The sequence below is a fragment of the Anthonomus grandis genome, chromosome 19, assembly GCF_022605725.1.
Source record: "Anthonomus grandis grandis chromosome 19, icAntGran1.3, whole genome shotgun sequence".
NCBI lineage: Eukaryota > Metazoa > Arthropoda > Insecta > Coleoptera > Curculionidae > Anthonomus > Anthonomus grandis.
Window position 1 is genome coordinate 4636621 of NC_065564.1, and position 14121 is coordinate 4650741.

The following is a 14121-nucleotide window of genomic DNA, read 5'->3' on the forward strand; positions in this document are numbered from 1 at the left end:
CAAAATACAGAAATAATAAGAAGCTTCTGTAGTTTTTGCCTCGGAGCGGAGGACGTTCAGTATATTAAATTATATGGTGACGTTTATTAGAAAACCGTGTTGTTTTTTTTTCTTTTGGCTGGGGATTGTTGACAAAAAAAGCCGCAAAACAGCCCCCTCTGCCTCCGTATCCCGAGCCGCACTGGGGGGCTCTAATTGAATTTAAAGCTAATAGAGGGAATAAGCGGTTTAGAGATTTAAATGTTTTTGTTTCGGTTTTGCCCCGACAGTTTTGAATTAAAACTTGTTTTCTTGGATTTATTATACTCGCGCCGCCTCAAAGGGGACACCCTAATTGCTTTACCAATAATTGAAGTCGGAGAAACGATATAATTTTAATTTCCGCTCATTTCAGATTTAAGTAATTTATCAATTTAATTGGAAGGCTTTTCTGTCTCGACGTGTTTGTGTGTTTTTTTCTTTTCTCTCTGCTTCTGTGCTAGGGGTTTTGCAGCTGAGGTCTTTCTCCCATTAAAACTTAGTTAGTTAAATATAACATGAAATTCGTTAATGTTATATAGTGGAGAACCTAACATCCGAGTTTTAGTCAAATCCGACTGGTGGCAAAAAAGTTTTCGACCCTAACCTCACTAAATTTAAACGTCTATAACTTTTGAAAAAATGCATATATTGTGAAAGTTTAAAGGTCATCATAGAGCTCCATAAATGGCCAACGACATACGTTAAAACCATTTAAAATTTTTCAGTACAGAAAAAGTTATGACGAATTGAAATGCAGACTCACAAGGTGAAGTCTTTTTTGGCTTATTCCAGTCAGTTGAAGACATAAATCATTTTTTCAGGCCACTGAAGTCGAATTGTAGTTCTGCCAGGTAGTTAAGGTCATTTTTAGAACACTCAATTGCATAGAAAACTGACCTGAAAAGCTAAAAAAACCTCGACCTTTTAACCACAAAAAAATCACTCGAAATAGGGCTTGTGAGTATCCTTTTAAAATTCTCGTTGTTTCGGTGAAACGTTTAAAGTTATCCAGAACAGTGGCACAAAAAGTCCGACATCCAGAATAGGAGGGAAACGGGGGAGAGAGGGGTGTCGTCCGAGATCCAGAAATAAAAGCAGATATTAAGTTAAGCCGCGGCAGTAGTAAAGTAAATGCAAGAAAATCGTAAAAATACGATCCGGAGGCGCCGTAAAGAAAAGATTTTATTTTTATCCGAAAGCATAATGGAATTTGTCAGATTAAAGGTGTTTCCAGTTATTGGAAACCGTGTCGACGGCAAATTGGCTCTCGGAATGAAATAAAAAAAAAAGAATAAACGGGAACGAAAAATCGAACCGGGGCGAAACGCCTTTTTAAATACGCCCCGGGAAACTGGAGGTTCTTTTGGTGTGTGTGTGTGTGTATGTGTGTATAAACCATCGCATTTTCTAATAAATTTTAAGTACATAATTTCGCCACAGACAGAGGGCCCCGCTCGGGCTCTGTATTAAAACTTACATTATTAAAGAGACCTCCATAGGGAATATACGAGCAGTGAAACATGATACACACTGTGAAGTATTACTCAGTTTATAGCGGGTGGTTACTTAATTGGAGCTCAAAGATGTCTTGTGTATGATAACAAAGGGTGAATAATAACATATTACTTTAATATACTGTCAGGATATTACGCTAAACGTCATAAGGTAAGCCCGAGAATTAAGGTTTACCTATCAATTTCAGGCAGTGATAGTTCAGTTTTTCCAGGCAATCCAGGTTAGTTTTCACTTCTGTCTGCCACTCAGGTTCATTTGTGTCTGGATTAACCAGATATCGAAGCTTTCCAGACCATTTTGCCCAGGGAATTATTATTTTGTTAGGGAGTTGAGGTTGTAGCAAGGAGAGCACTTCTTTCTAGTTTTTTTTTCAGGCACTTAAAGCCATTTTTTACGTCTGTCCGCTCTGCATTTGACCCCATTCTGTGTTTGCCCAAATTATCTTTTCCAGTAAAGTTTTCTTATTAAGGTGAAGATGATTTTCCAGATAATGGAGGTCATTTTTTGGCTTTTACAGGCAGGTTTAGGCCATGGCCTCATTTCCCAGGCAATGTATTTCGTTCCCTTCAGGCAGTTGAGGTCATTTTAGGCAACTAAATTAATTTTTCATTACTGCCAAGAAGTTGAAACGGTTTTTTTCAGGGGAATTAGTCCTTTCAATCGCGAAAGTTATGAATTAATTTATTTTCAGGCAGTTGTCCAATGCGGTTTGCGTATTCTCCCATTATTTTAAGGCCATTCCTGATATATAATACTTTTGAAAAATTTAAATGAGACGGAGAAATTTTAAAAAACCGCGCCGTCGCAGTGACAGCTGTCGTTTGTCACGAAACTTCAACCTAAACGGACAGAAACACAGAAAACGTAATTAACATTCGACAGCCTTTCATGGAACCTCAAAACCACCACCAATGTATAAAGCAGGAAACGTTCATTTGCATTTCTTTTCATGCGCTTCTTTAAGTTATTCTATTCTTGGGTTTAAATATCTTAAAAGAAATTAAAAAATAACCTTCCAGGCAGTTGACCATAACCTCATGTCGCCTCATGGGTTATTAATATAGCCACAAGATGGCCTCTGACAGCTATCGTTCATCAAGAAATGTCAAATCAACGAAGGTATAGAGAATCATGACTCAAATGCCTAGAAGAAGTAAAAAATTCTTACAGGTCGTTGATTTATCCATTCATAACCTCATTTATTCGTTCGATAAATGAACAGAAGATTGATATGTGACAGCTGTCATAGGCCCTAAACGTTTCCCTTTTTAGACTTCTTGGTTTAACTTTTATGACACATGACAGGTGTCAAACGTTAATCTTGTGATCATTTACTGGACGAATAAATGAGGTTATATATGGATAAATAAACTGCCTGTAAGAAGTTTTGTATTTCTTCCAGGCATTTGAGTTTATTTAGTCACGGTGACTTTATCAATGCTTTATACTTTCGTGGTTTTGACATTTCTTGACCATCTTGTGGGTATATTAGTAAACTTTAAGGAGAAGTCTGGTTGGAAGGTTTTTTAAAATTTCTTCCTTATATATTTGAACACGAAAATTGAATGCAGATGAACGTCTCCGGCTTTATACCTTGGTGGTTTTGAGCTTCCATGACAGATAAACGCTGTCAAATGTCAACTGGGTTTCCAGCGTTTCATTCAGTTTAAGTTTCATGACAAACGACAGATGTCACTCCGAGGGCGCGTTGTTTGAAAATCCCTCCGTTCTATTTTAAATTTTCAAAAGCGATATAAGCGGCTTACTACTTAGGCAAAGTGGCTCAACTCTTAGCGAAATATTTCATTTTAATCAATTGGGAATAAACCGCCCCTTACGGGGGTTAAACTAATTTAACTTTACTAACAGTTAGCCGAGGATCTCTTAAAAAGTTTCTAGAGAGCTCTCGGGCCGAGTAAACCTCGACTTTTTTGCCCCCTTTGCCACCTTATTATAAACAAATTGCCGAGGAGCTGAATAATTTAAGGAAAATTCAATTATTTTAGAAGAAAATTTATCATAGGCGTGGCTCGTCCTAATATCGTAGGAATTGTATCTTTGTATAGTCGTAGCATTATTAACCTCGTTATTTTTCCCGCTTTTCCAAGAGTTTTACTTTTCTGGAAACGTTCTTTTGTCGAAACTTTCCAGAAAACTCTCCGGGGGAGGGAGGGAGGTCTATATGTATTTTTAGATTTCTATACACGGTTCAAAGTGGCAACAATAACATGCCAATTTGACTAACGAGTCAAAGTATCTTAGAGTTTTCTGGAATTTGGGATATTTATGGAAAAGTGAGAAGAAGTAACGGGTATAATGACGATAAACGTAATGAAACCAACCACAAAAAATGGCCTTTTATTATTATTATTGCTATTAAGATCTTTGGTTCTTGTCGCATCTGCTACATGTGGTAATATCCTGGAATTTGCCAGAATTTACGTACTTCTTTGACCCATCATTCTCCGGTGAAAAATATTTTCAATTCGCGTGAAATATTTCGTAAACTAAAAACAGGGGGGAAAAGGGGGTAACCTGCATGCATAATACAAGCGGTAACATGTATAGCGAGATAAAAGGGGGCGAAGGGGGGCCTGACTCAAACGTGGTGTGTAGTGGAGCTCCACAACATGCGCGTTTCCATTTATTTTCGTAATTTTCAAAAGAATGCCTGGCAAAGCACGAAATTAGGATGCCGGAATCCAAAACAAAGGGGAACAAGCTCTAATAAGAATCCGGCCCGGCCTCTCCGGAATGTTGAACTTGGAAGATTTTCGAGTTGGAAGCCTTAATATTTCGGTAATTATTTACCCGGTTGTTTTTCCAAAAGGAGGGGGCGGGTTTCGTTCATAAAGGGATGTCTGGAATATTCAATTGATTATTTTGTTTTCGTATCGTGTTTCCTTAAAGCAAACACCTGCGGTGTTTTCCTTTCCAGGTGGTTTTTTTTACCGGTTTCTGATTAAAAGCAAATTTGAACGGGACCTTTAGTTTGCCTTCGGGTGGCTTGTTTATCGAAAAACAGATCCAGGGGGTCTTTTCTTCATCCTGTTCTTTTGTATACCTTATTAGGCATAAAATGAATATAGGAGCTAAATTTAACCAAGTCGATCCAGGCTGCTCTGTTCCCTTCCTCCCACAGCTGCCTGTGCAAAAAACCTTGAAAACGATAAAATTAGAGAGAGTAGATAGACAGTTCGCATTTCCAAGCAACTAAAGTCATGATTTATTTCTTCCAGGCAGTTGAGGCAGCTTTCTTCATCTCTTAGAGATTTGGAAAAATATCTCAACTACATGGCAGCATTCACAAGTACCTGCCACCTTTTGTGACCAAAAAATGACCTCAACTGCCTATTTTTGCAAGCTCTCAACTGCCTCAGACAAAAGTTACATTTTCTGTGAAAGGAAAGCAAATTTCCAATTCTCGGCAATATTAAAAAAATAACTTCAGTAGCTTTGAACTGCCTGAAGGCAACGAAATAAGTTGCCTAGACGGAAGAACCCCTAAAATGCATTCAACTACCTGTTAGACAATAGAGGTTAGGAGCATTTCCAAATAAAGGCAACTTTGTTCTTTGTCCAGGCAATTGAGGTAATGTGAATGCTCTCAAAAATTACCTCAATTACCTGCCAGATCTACAATTCGACTTCAGTTGCTTGACAAATCTTAATTTATTCAATTTTCGGGTTCAAACATCTTGAAAAAAATTTAAAAATTCTTCCAGGCACTCGAGCATAAACTGATAAAATTTATTCTTTTTTGCTGTTCCAATATCATATATATAAAAATATAAAAAAATTTAAAAAAACCTTCCAGACAGTCGAGTATAACCTCACTTATCGTCATAGTTTAGCAGCCACAAGATGGCGCTATAGGAAATGTAGTAACTAAATAATTAATTGGATGTTTGACAACTGTTACTCGTCAAGAAATGTCAACATTACGAAAGTAAGAAACAATAAACAAACTCAAATGCCTGGAAGAAATTAAAAAATTCATATGAGCAGTTAATTTATCCATCCATAACCTCATTTATCTGCCCGGTAAATAAACACAAGATTCATATGTGACAGCTGTCATGCATCATAAATGTCAAACCAGGAAAGTCTAAAAGGGGAGATGTTCTCTTGCATTTGTATTCGTACACTGCCTGAATGTATTCAATTTTCGTGTTCAAATATCTGAAAGAAATTTAAAAAAAAACCTCCCAGGCAGTCGACTACAACCTAATAATAGTTTAGCAGCCACAAGATGGCGCTATGGGAAATGTAGTAATTAAATAATTAATTGGATGTTTGACAACTGTTACTCGTCAAGAAATGTCAACATTACGAAAGTAAGAAACAATAAATAAACTCAAATGCCTGGAAGAAATTAAAAAATTCATATAGGCAGTTAATTTATCCATCCATAACCTCATTTATCTGCCCGGTAAATAAACATAAGGTTGATATGTGACAGCTGTCATGCGTCATAAATGTCAAACCAGGAAGGTCTAAAAGGGGAGACGTTCACTTGCATTTCCATGCTTGAATTGAATACACTGCCTGAATGTATTCAATTTTTGGGTTCAAACAGCTGAAAGAAATTTAAAAACCTTTCAGGCAATCGAGCATAACCTCACTTCCCTCATTGGTTACTCATATAGTCACCAGATGGCACTCTGGGAAACGTGTGTAGTAATTGATTAAATATGTTGACGTTACCACGAAAGTATAAAGCCACCTTGACGCAATAAACCCAAGTACCTGGAATAAATAAAAAATTCTTGCAGGCAATTAATTTATCCATCCATAACTTCATTTATCCATTCGGTAAATGAACAGAAGATTGACGTTTGATAGCTGTCATATGTCTTAAACCAGGAAGGCCTAAAAGAAAAGAAGTACATGCAGGACGTGTCTTCCTGTACGGACCCGGGAATATTGATAAAACCTTCCTTTCCCCCCAAATTCTACCCGATGTTCTTTCATTATTTATTATACTTGCCCCGTTATAATGATATACTAGTTAAGCGATCCAATAAAAATAATTTATTTTCGTATTTCGAGTGGTCGGAGGGGGGGGAGGCCCTCGGCTCGCGATGGGAACTTTTATGTTTCCAATATTTCTTTGTTTCCGGGGTCGTTATAATGGTAACGGTTGCCCGAGCGGCCGAGGAATCATAAATTCCGGAGTCCCGATAACCCGGACTCGGCGCCCCCGTTTGACCCTCCGTAGTCCCGGATTTTCCCGACGTTCCGCCGTACTTTACAGCGTTTCAAAGGAGTTTTCATACATTGATCATATAACCGACGAGGGCCCTGCGAGTTTTTTTTTAAATTTATCACCTTTCAACGCGATCCTGTTAACGATTATGACGTTTATATGTAAGGGTTTTCCGATTTAAATAGATAAAATATTGATCCAACCCTGTATATACTTTCTGGACACCTGTCGTTTGTCAAGAAACTTCTAAAGTCGTTACAGAAATAAGAAGTTACTTCCAGGCAGTTGAAGCTTTCATCCATCCTACCATCCATAACCTCATTTATAAGAATTTTTAGTTACTACAACGTCAACAGATGGCGCACTGAACATCGAAAAATTCTAATGACATTTGACAGCTCGTCAGTCACGTGTCCAAGGTTTAAAGTGAGAGACATACATGCAAGTTTTGAATCCATAAACGATGATCCCAAACGAAACTTTATTTTTATAACGCCGCCCTTTCGTGCGACTGGGGGGCAAAGAGGGCGACGACCGCCCGGCCCCAGTCAGAACTCTCTCACAATTTCCGGTGTTTCCCCCCGGGGACCGGAAGTCACGTACGACGCTGAATGGGGAGGTCGTTCCGCGAACACCGTATTAAAATTTAAATGTTTAAAACGATTACGACTGTGGCGTCCGTCTTTTTTGATTATTTATGGATAAATTGATTTTTTTTAAAGTGTTTATCACCCTGTATTTGACCCTAAACGGCCCAAAGGGAGGCCCTTTAATTTCATACTTTAAATTAGCTTTTTATCATGAGGAGCATACAAGAGCGTTTTGACGACGGAGGCAGAACAATCCGTCATCCCCATATGCCCCGTTCCCTATCCAGAAATTCCTCTTTTTTGGTTTTCCTGGCATAAACACACTCCGGATCGCGTTATGGCGGTCGGCTAAAAGGGTCCTGCGATATCCAGAGGCCCTTGTTTTCCGGGATTTTTTTTATTATGTCCTCAACATGCACCGCCGATGTGTGTTACTTAGCAAAGAGGCTTTTTGAGAGGGGTTTGACGCTTTGCTGGTTATTTCCAGATTTTTCCTCCTCGAGGACTTTTAGGGTAAAATGTTGATTGAGCTTTTGGTCGGTTCAGTTTGGCGTTTGCACTGGAAAAACCGGTTTGCGAACAAGTTGAATCTCAGACCTTTACGACTTATGAATTTTGGCATGTCAGTTATCGAGATCTCGGGAACTATAAGCGGTACAATTTTCTGGATGGCTTCATTGGATTCAGAAAGATAAGAGTATGCAAGAACCGATGGAACTAAGAACGGAGACTCAATAGTTTTTTCGTAATCGATTGTTAAAGTTGAGGAGTTTGAAAATTCCTCGATCAGCGTCATTCAAGTTGTGTAAGATAGAGAAAATTTGAATTTTTGAATTGGTTCTTAAATATCAACTCTTAAGTAGTATATGCAGTGAATCAAGCATATGACAATCAATTTTAAGCCAAAAAAACATGTGTATAAAAACAACCGTTACAACATTTTCCACTCACCTCCCCATTTCGTGTGTGCGGTTAGAAGGTTTCCATGATCCCCGTGAGAACTACTGCTCTACGCTCCCTTTCTCCCATTACTTCCATTAGGTTATTTTAATGACAGAATCTGTTTATGTTAGGCTTAGACTTTACCTTCCTCCGTTCGCTAGTCTACGAAAATCATTAATTATGCAGAGAAATTAGTAATTTTCTTAATGTGCCTCCCCGTTTCGCGTAGAACACATAATTTTGGTTTTCATTGTTTCCGAGTCGGTAGTTTTGTTACATTAATTGTCTCTCGTAGGGAAATCTGATGCATTACTTATATTACCGTTTACATTTCGGGCGTTTCTCCCCTCCGGTTCACCTGAAATTCTATATTTTCCTCCCTTAAATATTTACAGCAGACGAGTTTAATTAATTTCCCAAATATCCCATTGCGACCCTGTTGTTACACAGGGGCCCATTAAGGACCATAATATAACGAAAAAAAAATTAAGAGAATTGCCTTGCTACATTGTTGCCTCTTTCCTGTGGCCCCAAAGAGATAAAAATGAAAAATTACCTGAATATGGAAACCCTTCGGGGTGGAAGCGTAAACCGGCCACAGTTCACGAGTTGAATACTAAAAAAGAAACCTTTTTTTTTAAATAAATTGTTTACCTAAAAAAACAGCGATTTTATTACGTTAGCAGTGAATAAATAACAGGCTTTACGACCATTTTCTATGGCAGTGACCTATATTTGTTACAAAATCACCAAAACCGATGCTTTACTCTCATTATTTTCAGATTTATTACAACTGTTCCTCAACAATTGTTCCTTTTAACTGTTGTCTTGTTTCTTAATTTTCTCTTCTTGTTTCCTTACGTTAATAATTCTTTTAATTTTTTTTGCAAAAATGCTTCTATCTATTCCAGGGTTTCATTTAAGGGCACTTCAGTTGTCCAAAACCACCCTAAGCGACCCTTTACTACCAATATTCTCATATTTATCACATTGGTCCAGGGTTTTTAGAAGTCATTTTTTGGGACTCAAATCCGATGCTAATAAATATGGCCGGTGAGGTGTTGTTTGAGAAATTAACCTTTTTTTTTAAATAAATTGTTTACCTAAAAAACAGCGATTTTATTACTTTAATAGTAAATAAATATTAGGCTTTACGACCATTTTCTGTGGCAGTGACCTATATTTGTTACAAAATCGCCAAAAGCGACACTTTACTCTCATTATTTTCAGATTTATTACAACTGTTCCTTAACAATTGTTCCTTTTAACTGTTGTCTTGTTTCTTAATTTTCTCTTCTTATTTCCTTACGTTAATAATTCTTTTAATTTTTTTTGCAAAAATGCTTCTATCTATTCCAGGGTTTCTTTCAAGGGCACTCCAGTTATCCAAAACCACCCTAAGCGACGCTTTACTACCAATTTTCTCATATTTATCACATTGTCCAGGGTTTTAGAGGACATTTTTTGGGACTCATATCCGATGGTAATAAATCTGGCCGGTAAGGTGGTTGTTTGAGTAAGTAAATGTATATTCGTGTCCGCCCTCCTAATCTTAAGCAAACTTATGCGATAAATTACGGAATATTTGCTAAGCTATTAACCCCGTTGACTCTTAAATCTATAATATGGAAACCCTTCGGGGTGGAAGCGTAAACGGGCCACAGTTCACGTGTTGAATACGGTAGTATGTCAGAGAAATTAACTTTTCTTTTTTTAAATAAATTGCTTACCTAAAAAACAGCGATTTTATTACGTTAATAGTGAATAAATATTAGGCTTTACGACCATTTTCTGTGGTAGTGGCCTATATTTGTTACAAAATCGCCAAAAGCGACACTTTACTCTCATTATTTTTAGATTTATTACAACTGTTCCTCAACAATTGTTGCTTTTAACTGTTGTCTTGCTTCTTAATTTTCTCTCCTTGTTTCCTTACTTTCATAATTCTTTAAATTTTTTTTGCAAAAATGCTTCTATCTGTTCCAGGGTTTTTTTCAAGGGCACTCAACCACCCTAAGCGACCCTTCACTACCAATATTCTCATATTTATCACATTTGTCCAGGGTTTTAGAGGACATTTTTTGGGACTCAAATCCGATGGTAATAAATCTGGCCGGTAAGGTGGTTGTTTGAGTAAGTAAATGTATATTCGTGTCCGCCCTCCTAATCTTAAGCAAACTTATGCGATAAATTACGGAATATTTGCTAAGCTATTAACCCCGTTGACTTTTAAATCCCCTTTCGGCTACGAACTGGGGTTTCTCTCCCTCTATTAAACTGTACATTATTAAACGGGTTTCGAGAGGTTTCTCCATTTGAATCTCGGATTGGGATTTTTAGTCTACTGTTGGGTTACTGTTTGTCCGGGAAAGATTATCCTGAAGAAAAACTCCGAGGGTCACAATAGTAAATAATTAGCAGCGGAAAAGGACGCCAGAAATAAAAGCGTTATTACCAGGATAATCCCGGGGCAATTAGAAACACACATGTACGCTTTTAGCGTGCTGTTTACCCAAGGTTAGCTTCCGGTTACTATGAAATTTTCCGCCCTACGTATATCCGGTATCCGGGAGAGAGATGTGTCTATTCCTGACACCAGACCTGATATGGGGATTACGGGGATAAGCCGCCCCGCGTGCCGTGTATCCCGAAGTCAATTTCGCAAGGGTGTAGGGTATTAGGTGCATTTAACTTTAATGTATTGAAAAGGTCCCACTTTTGTGTTTCAATTTGCTTCTTTCGCGCTGTTGTAGTTGTTCACCCTTAAGTAAACTGGGAGCTTCTTTACACGTACATCATTTATTTCGAGACCTTCGAAACCAAATTGCGCTTTTTATGTAGAAACTCGCGTACCTAATCGTCGTTCACGTCGATGGCTGCCAATTCAATTTAAATCCTCGCTTCAAAAAAAAAAGAAAAAAGAAAAACGCGCATTTCGCTGTCCAAACGCTAAAACTTATCCGCACACGACCAATTATTGGTCCCTGTTTATCCACAAACGATTCAATACTCTCGACCCTATTTTTTTCCCTTTCTTCCTGATGGCTTTCCACGTCAATTAAAAACGTTTGTTTGTTTTAATTAGGAAAACACAGGCGCATTTGCATATAGCCGCCGTTGCATTGACCCCCCTTGTTTCGGAAAATTGTTTGTTTTCTTTTTTTTGAGTAGCCTTATAGAGCGCGAAAGCGAGAGAGCAACGTACCAACCCCACCTCTCACCATAAAATTCAATTTTATTTCGGATTTCTTATATTATAATCTTTCAATAACTTTGTGGTGAAAAAACTGTGGCGCCATCTGTAAGGAGGTTCAAAATTCATACATTAGATGACGCCAGTGGCTCAAGTTTCCTTGAGCGACTATGGCAAGAGAAACAGGTTTCAAAAAGGAAAAAGTCCGATATTTCCCGAATTATAATTAGGAGCATTTTGGATATTTACCAGCATATGTAGTGTATAATTTTCCCGAAAATATGCTTTTTGTTTTATAAAAATGCTTGTATTAGTTTTTTAGATATTGTATTCTGAAGTGAGCGGTCTCTTTGAAGAGCAAATATGATTTTTGGGCACCACCACCTAAAAAGTCGGATATTTCTTGAAATATTACTTGTACACGTTTGGACCTTAAATAACATTCGTACACCATGCTTTCCTTAATATTCTGCTGTTTATTTCATAAGAATATTCTTACAAGTTTTTGAGATTTTTTATTCTGAAGTGAGTGGTCACCTCGAGGAGCAAATATGATTCTTGAGCACCACCACGTAAAAAGTCGGATATTTCTGAAGTTACTATTTGAAGATGTTTGCACCTTGAACAACATTTATACAACATGCTTCCCTTAACATTATTCTTTTTATTTTAGACGAATATTCCCACAAGTTTTTGAGATTTTTCATTCTGAAGTGAGTGGCCACCTTGAGGAGAAAACATGATTTTTGGGCACCACCACCTAAAAAGTGGGATATTTCCGAAACTACTATCTGAACCTATTTGGACCTTAAGTAACATTTATAAAGCATGCTTCCCTAAGTATTATACTTCTAATTCCCCAACAATATTCCCATAAGTTATTGAGATTTTCCCTTCTAAATTGAAAAACACCTGAGGCATATGATCTTAATTTGCCCCGAATTTATTAACAAAATAAAGACATCCAAACCTAAAAGGAAATATGGATTTCGACATGCGTAGCGCCACTTACGTCATGAAACGTGAAAGTCATAAAAAAACGGCGACGTAAAGAACATAAGCACCCTTGAAAATTTGAATACCATTTCCACTAAATATAAAAAATATACAAAACACCTTGAGTCGTATAAATGAGTTAGATCGTCGTAAAGAGGTTATGCCTACGTGCAGGCATGGAAGAAAAACCCATTTATGGGGGAGATAAAACGCGGATAAAGGCTGCACCAGACGTCAACAATTATTTATCTGTCCCGGATCGAAGAGGACATTTCCCTATATATTTTATTTGTTCCCTCAAGACAAATACAAATACCACTCGGGCCAATTGTCCGTCAGACGAACTGACGAAACGAATTTTCTTACTATTGCCTTTAAGGGCGAAAATCCCCCCTTCTCCCTCTTGCTTCCCTTTGGAGTAAATTGGTTTTTCCTTGAGCAGATTATCAAACTTACCAATAGTGATAAAACGGCGTTCCTCCGAAGGGCTTTATCTGGAAATAAACAGAATAAACATTAATTGGGGTGAATTAGGGTGGTTGCAGTGCAGCCAACCACCGCTCGTACATAACTGAATTTTAATACGAAAAGTTTCTGACACAGTTTGTGAACAGTTTGCACAAAGACTGCGAGAGGTATTAGGAAAATATATCGGGGAAAACTGGGTAGCAGAGCCACTAGAGCTCCGCTTGGAGTAATAAGGGCCCTTCGGTAACCTGGGCCCGAATTATTTGGAGTTTTCCAACTTTTTTCTCAGTTTATTTTTGAATTTCATTTGTTTGTTGAGTTGCATAATGAAATTTCTTAATAAATTATTGTGGGTGTGGCAGACTATTAAACTTGAACGGTTGAGGAAATAAATTTATGAATAAAAAATGCCATAAAACGGACGGAGAACTGAACGGTCTCCGCACCCATTACTCTATTGGTTTACAAATAAAGATTTCAACTTCACGAACATTTACCAAACCCTATTTCGTCTCTTAAGTGGGGCAATTTTTCCATAGGTCGACCTTGGTGCGAGGCGACGCCCGCCACCACAAATTCGCCACTTTTTCCTTTGCCCGTTATTTCCAGGAGGTCGCTTTAAGTCAAATGGCCCGACATACATAAAAAAAAACAACAAAGAGAAAAATAGTTATACGTACGTAAAAAAAAAAAGAAAAAACCTTTTTATTACGGTACACGCGACTGGAAACCATTAACGGGGGGTCGTTTTTTGTTTTATTTATTTTTAATTTTAACTTCGATAATTATCTTTGTATATGAGTTTGTACACAAGCAACCCCCTTGTTTCCTTTTAAAAATCACACAGGATATGTAATTTTAGAAGTCCGTTTAATTTCGGAAGTTTATTTATAAATAAAAGCGCCCCCGAGGCGCGTTTTGATTACGTGTTTAAATGTTCGGATGCATGGCATTTTGTATTTTTCAGGGCTATAAAGGGAACGTGTGTTATAAGATAGTAGTCATTATTATTTTTAATTGTTGGGGTACAATCGAACCTAGTTTAAAGACTTAGATGGGCATATTCCGGTAACTATCGACCTTGTTCCAGGGTAAAACGGTTTATTTTCAGTTACTACCGCACCTCATGTTTCCATTATGTCCTGGATCGCCTTGAAATATCACGTTTCTTACTTAACTATTTCGTC

The 14121-nt window shown here is 37.7% G+C and overlaps 1 protein-coding gene across 2 annotated transcripts in view; it reads right to left on the reverse strand.

The window, feature by feature from the left end:
- Positions 1-14121, reverse strand: part of LOC126747501 (irregular chiasm C-roughest protein-like) — a 135156-nt gene that overhangs the window by 47244 nt on the left and 73791 nt on the right. Inside the window, exon 3 of one of the 2 annotated variants that reach the window (XM_050456187.1) lies at positions 12923-12960. The exons of the other annotated variant lie outside the window; for it this stretch is intronic. The gene's annotated coding sequence lies outside the window, so the exon portion shown is untranslated. The remainder of the gene's footprint in view (positions 1-12922; positions 12961-14121) is intronic. 2 annotated transcript variants of the gene reach the window in all.